This window comes from Callorhinus ursinus, unplaced genomic scaffold, assembly GCF_003265705.2.
Source record: "Callorhinus ursinus isolate GAN/ISIS: 27379988/994484 unplaced genomic scaffold, GSC_fseal_2.0 scaffold49, whole genome shotgun sequence".
NCBI classification, from domain to species: Eukaryota; Metazoa; Chordata; class Mammalia; order Carnivora; family Otariidae; genus Callorhinus; species Callorhinus ursinus.
Genome location: NW_027397111.1, coordinates 3,601,855 through 3,607,640, shown reverse-complemented (window position 1 = coordinate 3,607,640; position 5,786 = coordinate 3,601,855). Strand labels below are relative to the sequence as shown.

Sequence of the window (5,786 nt, the reverse complement as noted above, 5' to 3'; positions counted from 1 at the left end):
GTTTAGAGACTGTACATTGACAGTGTTGATTTCCTCCTTAATTTATAACCTTATGCCTGAGCATCCCTCCCCTTCCCCCAGATCTTCCCACTCCCACCTCCTCAAGTAGGACTCCTTTAATGTAGAGAGAGTCATGTCTCTCTTCCCTCCCCATACACTTTAAAACAGTCGGGCACATTTTGTTCTTCATGAACTTTCGGGACTGGGCACACATTGTGAAATAATCAAAGGAAGGGAAGGAAGAGCAAGGGCTGCGTGACTTTCTGGCTCCAGAAATTTTCTTCCAGGGTAAGCTAGCATCCAGTTCGCTCTCACAAACAGTCCAGAGCCAAAAGATTCCGAATCAAAGCAAAAGCCTCTCCAGAGAACTCTGATTTAAAACTTAAGAAAAGAGCCCGTACATATTTTTAGAACAATTTAGAAAAGAGGACATCTGTGACTTGAAACAGCTGGAAATAAGACTTTTTGCCAAAATGATGCCGATTACGAAAGTCATAATGGTCAGACAAGAGGCATTCGAGACCCAAGTGGTCCTGTAGTTTTTGTACATTCGAGTTTCAAATAACCTTCACTATTGTGCGTTAAATGCGTATGACCTCTCAACTGCCTTTGGACGCCAGATGCCAGCCAGCTACGCAGTTTGTACAGCAGTGTTCGTGTAATTATTTGAGGACTGTATTGTAGTTTGCCTTTACTGGCTTAGTAAAGCAAAAGAACAAGTCAGAAGAAGCAGAGATCTTATAAGCTCATGATATGCTTGAGAAAATAAAAGAAATTATGAGGTGTGTTGAACACAGAAGAGCGTTAGCCTCAGATAGTCATGGGGCTTAAGCCAGTCAACCATGCGTTCCGTTCCAAAGGAAAACAACATGTGTTGAAAATGTTGGTAGCAAATTGTGGGTGAAAGACCAGGTGTCATTGGGGAGCTATACGTTTCTTGTAGTTTACTGAAAATGAAGCCTTCTCCTAGTTGGGACCCTGGTAGGTAGCAATGTGGAGAAAATGTTGGTAGCAAATTGAAGGTAAAAGGGAAGGTATCACTAAGGAGTTGGATTTGTTGGTCTTTGTTTGCTGAAAATGGAAACTTCTCTTACCTGGGACCCTGCTAGACCTTTCTCTTACTATTATGTCCCAGCACCTTCTTTGCACATACTGTATGGACTAAATATTTGTTAAATAAAGGAACAGCAAAAGTCATTTGTTGAATAAATGAATAAGGTAAGTCAGGTTCAATATTTTAGGGATTTCACTGTGCATAAAAGTAGAGATACATTTTGCCATCCCTAAATAAAGAAAGGGAAGCAGGAAAGAATGGATTCCAGCCTGCTCTGTTACTGTGCCTTATGATGGACCAGCATCTTATGGGGGCAAAGAGTGAACTTGAGCGGGTGACCATGAAGGCCTTTTGTCAGACTGTTGTGCAAATACACTACACCCCTCCTCCAAGTCACACACACAAACCTGACTGAGGTCAAGCAAACTACAGACCTGGTCAGGCTATGTGTTCCAAGGACAAAGAGTAAGGTATCTCTCATCAGAGCATGCAGTGTTTTGAGAGCAGATAGAACAGGAAGGTCGGCCCAGAAAGAAAGCCAGCATCAAGATCAAGGTCATTATGTGGGCATAATGAGGGCATTATGCTAAGTGGAGTAAGTCAGATAGAGAAAGACAAATACCATACAATCTCACTTATATGTGGAATCTAAATCTAAAAACAAAACAACAACAAAAACAAGTTCATGGACGCAGAGAACAGATTGGTGATTGCCAGAGGTTGGGGAAAGGGGGATCAAGAGGGAATGGACCACGACAGTAAAAAGGTACAAACTTCCAGTTATAAAATAAATAAGTCATGGGTGTATAATGCACAGTATGGTGACTATAGTTAATAATACTGTATTGCATATCTGAAAGTTGCTAAGAGAATAGATCTTAAAAGTTCTTAGCACAAGGAAAAAATCCTTTTGTATCTATGTATGGAGACTAGGTCATTTTTTAAAAGTGTTTTTTATTTTTTATTTTTTTTAAGATTTTATTTATTCATTTGAGACAGAGAGAGAGAGAGAGACCATGAGCAGGGGGGGAGAGGCAGAGAGAGGGAGAAGCAGGCTCCCCACTGAGCAGGGAGCTCAATGTGCGGCTCGATCCCAGGACCCCGAGATCATGACCTGAGCCGAAGGCAGAAGTTTAACCAACTGAGCCACCCAGGCGCCCCTGGAGACTAGACTATTAACTAGACTTATTGTGTGATCATTTCACAATGTATACAAATATCGGGTCATTAAGTTGTACACCTGTAACCAATGTTTTATGTCATTTACAGCTCAATTAAAAAAAAAGAGAGATTAAGTCCAATAATCCAAGCCAAGGAATAAAATGAAAATTCATAGCCAAGGCAAAGAATCAAACCAGAGTTGCTAGTGAGTGAGGAGTATTCAAAGAGACAAGTCTGGAGGAATTCTCAGTAAAGTGAAGCTGTCCAAACTGGTGGTTCCCACCAACTTGCTGTGTGCATTTGAAGAGACTAGAGCAAAATGCATGTAGCTACTGTATAAAAAATAGATAAATGACAATATGAAAAAAGAAAGTCTAAACTGGTGCCCCAGCAGAGCAAGTCTTCGGAGTCTTAGCTCCAAAAGTAAATAATGAAGCCACAAATTAGATACAGGTGAGGTCAGCCACTGGAGAAATAGTTTTATTGTACCAATGCCACGAGCCCAGAGATAAAGCAGTGTCTGCAACAGGTGAGCCAAAGAACAAGGTCAGAGCAGGGTCAGCCTGAGATTCCAAGATCAGAGCCTAGAAGGGTTTGGCAGGAAGGCCAAGGGGGGATCAGGATGGCCCTGCAAGGACAGGGCCCCCTTGGAAGGGAGGACAGGGCCTCACCTCCATTGCCACACCACCCCAGTCTCGAAGGCATCATACCCTGAACTTCCTCATTGATAGCCTGTGAACATGGGCAAGACTCAGAAGGCATTGTGGTAAAAATACATACGTGCATACCTATCATCCTGCTCCAGGGCTTCTGAGGATGATGAACCCTGCTTGACCCAAAGATAAAGGGGGTGGTAATTCATTTCACTTTAAGTGACCTTAAAGTTTATTTTAAGTGAATTTGCATTCAGTGTGTCTTGCCTTCAAAAGGTTGCTCTGTGAGATGCAGGGGCAGGAGGGTCTTCATTCTCCACCTTCCACTTGTCTGGGGCTGGGACACTGTCTCCAAAGCACAGGTGTTGCCCCGGAGTCCCAAGGACATGCTGGCTAGGGATTCCCACCAGCTAATCCCACTACTCTGCTCTCAGAGTACAAATTTTGTCATAAGATAAGCCATGTGTTACCCGAACCTTAGAAAAGGAAAGCACTACGATATGAGGTGGGGGTTTGGTTGGTGCCGTGGGAAGGAGACGAGTAGGAGGGTTGCGTGTTCAGAATCTCACGGCCTCTCCGGTAAGGCCTTCCAGTGGGAAACTCTAAGCCAGGTCTTAATTCAAGATCTGTCCTGACCCTGGGCCCCACCTGGGTCTCCAAGTGCACCTGTGTCCTGCTGTACTTCCCTCTTGCCCGGGAGGAGATACTAAAAGACACCATCAGTCTGTACTCTCCCTTCTGATAGCTGGGGATGCCCACTGTGAGGCCTCGCCCATCACAGGATGCTTGCAGGAGACTTGCACAAAATCTTCCATGGGAGTGGCCATCCGTGGCTCTCAGGGTTTCCTGCGGGCCTGCTCTTCAGCAGCTGCAGGACCCCAGCAGTGCTCCTAAAAGGCGGCAGTTTTGGGGTGGCTCACTCAGCTGAGCGGTTGACTCTTGGTTTCGGCTCAGGTCTTGATCTTAGGGTCCTGGAACTGAGCCCCCGCCCCCCATGTCGGGCTCCACCCTCAGTGGGGAGTCTGCTTAGGATGCTCTCTCTCTCCCCAACCCCCGTGCCCTGCTCAAGCACACTCTCTTTCTCTAAAAAAAAAAAAAAAAAAAAAAAAATTAAAAAAATTAAAGGTTGCAGTTTACAAAAGGACCCCCATTGAGCCCTAGTGAGCCCCATTGCTGTGCAGCTTGCCCCAGGAACATCTTTCTCTAGAAACTTCTTCAGGCTCATTGAGACCGATGGTGGAAAATGAGCCTGCCCTGGTAGCTGCCAGCTCAGGCCAAGGGTTCCAGCCCTTTGCGTTAAGGAGGAATTTCACCTCCCCCAGGTTTTTGTCTTCCTGCCCCCGCCCCCACTGGTGAGGCAGAATATACCTATTAAACCTTCCCATCCACATGTAAGATTTAGTCTCCAGGGTGTGCTCTAGATTCCTCCTCACATGGGTCCTATGGAAGCATATGTCACTAAGTCACCTGACAGTCCTAAGTACCCTTCAACTCTTTTGGCAAGAAATGCAAATTAAACTTCCTTAATGACTCTAACTTGAATGTCAAATGTCAGCTATAGGGTCAGCTCAAAGCTTAGGGACAGATTTCAATGGGAAAATGCCCACAGCAGAAGCTCAAGAGGGACAAGGCCAAAAAGCAATGGGACAGACGTTAGAGGATCCAGCCCCCGCACCCACGTAGGGCCTGCCTCAGTGGGCACTCACTCAGCCAGCTCATTACAGAGGACCAATCACAAAGGCATTTATTTTGTCTTCTCTCCTGCTCTGGTGAGCTAATTACAGAGTCATTAAATTAGCTACAGAATAAATTAGTTGTTATCAATGTGAAAGTCAAGGCACTCTTCTGAAAATTCGTTAGGATGGAACCCTGGCTTGAACGATTATTCTAGACGGAGAAATATCTTGCTGATTTCTCTTACAAATGTATTTATTATTCCGAGAGGAAATCCTAAATTTAAAGGTACACCTAAAAGAAATACTTACTCTCTTCTTAATAAATGGCAAAAAAAAAAAAAAAAGGAACGCGTGTTCAAATCCTTGAAAACGCTAGAGAGGGCCGTCTACATGGAACGTTTATGTGTCGCTCAGACACTGAAATGTCCTCAGGGGCGGAAATTAGTGGTGCTTGCTCTACGTGTCATCGTTTGATATAGCCACCTCACCAGGTCCTGCCAACAAAGCAGTGAGAAGTAGTGCCTTTTTCAAAAAGTGTGTACTCAGGGGCGCCCAGGGGGCTCAGTCAGTTAAGCGTCCAGCTCTTGGTTTCAGCTCAGCTCATGATCTCAGGGTGAGGTGCGGTCGGGCTCTGTGCGCAGCACAGAGTCTGCTTGGAGTTCTTTCCTTCTTCCTCTCCCTCCCTCTCTGCCCCTCCCCCCTCTCTAAAATAAATAAATAAAATCTTCTTTTTAAAGTGTGTACTCTGCCCTCTTTAAAATTATGAAAAGAAAGAGATTCATACTCAAGTTCTAAATTACACTTCTGGTAGACGTTGGACTGTGGCAAAAAGTGGCTGCCTCTAATGAGTCGGTTTGGCCAAACCCTAAATGGAGTCATTTCCATTTGATCACAGCCAGCTGGAGACACCTTGCCATCAGAGTGTCCGGCTTTCCGCTCTCTGACATGACGAAAGTTACTTAGGAACTGAAAGAGTGTGGCTATTAATGGTGAAGACAACAACGGCCACGAAAAGCCCAGGGTCTGAGGACAAAGCCGGCATCGTTAAAGATCATACAGCGAAATCCCACAGTCAGAAACCCTGGGATCCCATGGATTTCTTCATAGTACAGGTCAAATCAAATCCTGGGAGCATCCTGCATTCTGGACGGGGTAGAATGTCCGGCCCCACGCTCGGGCCCAGAACAACAGCACAATTACAAGATCAGAGAATCGTGTTGGGCAGAAAAAGAACTTGGGGGT

General features: G+C 45.1%; 1 protein-coding gene across 2 annotated transcripts in view; it reads left to right on the top strand.

Annotated features, from left to right (window-relative positions):
• Window positions 1-5,786, top strand: part of SPON1 (spondin 1) — a 248,651-nt gene that overhangs the window by 176,053 nt on the left and 66,812 nt on the right. The window lies entirely within an intron of this gene.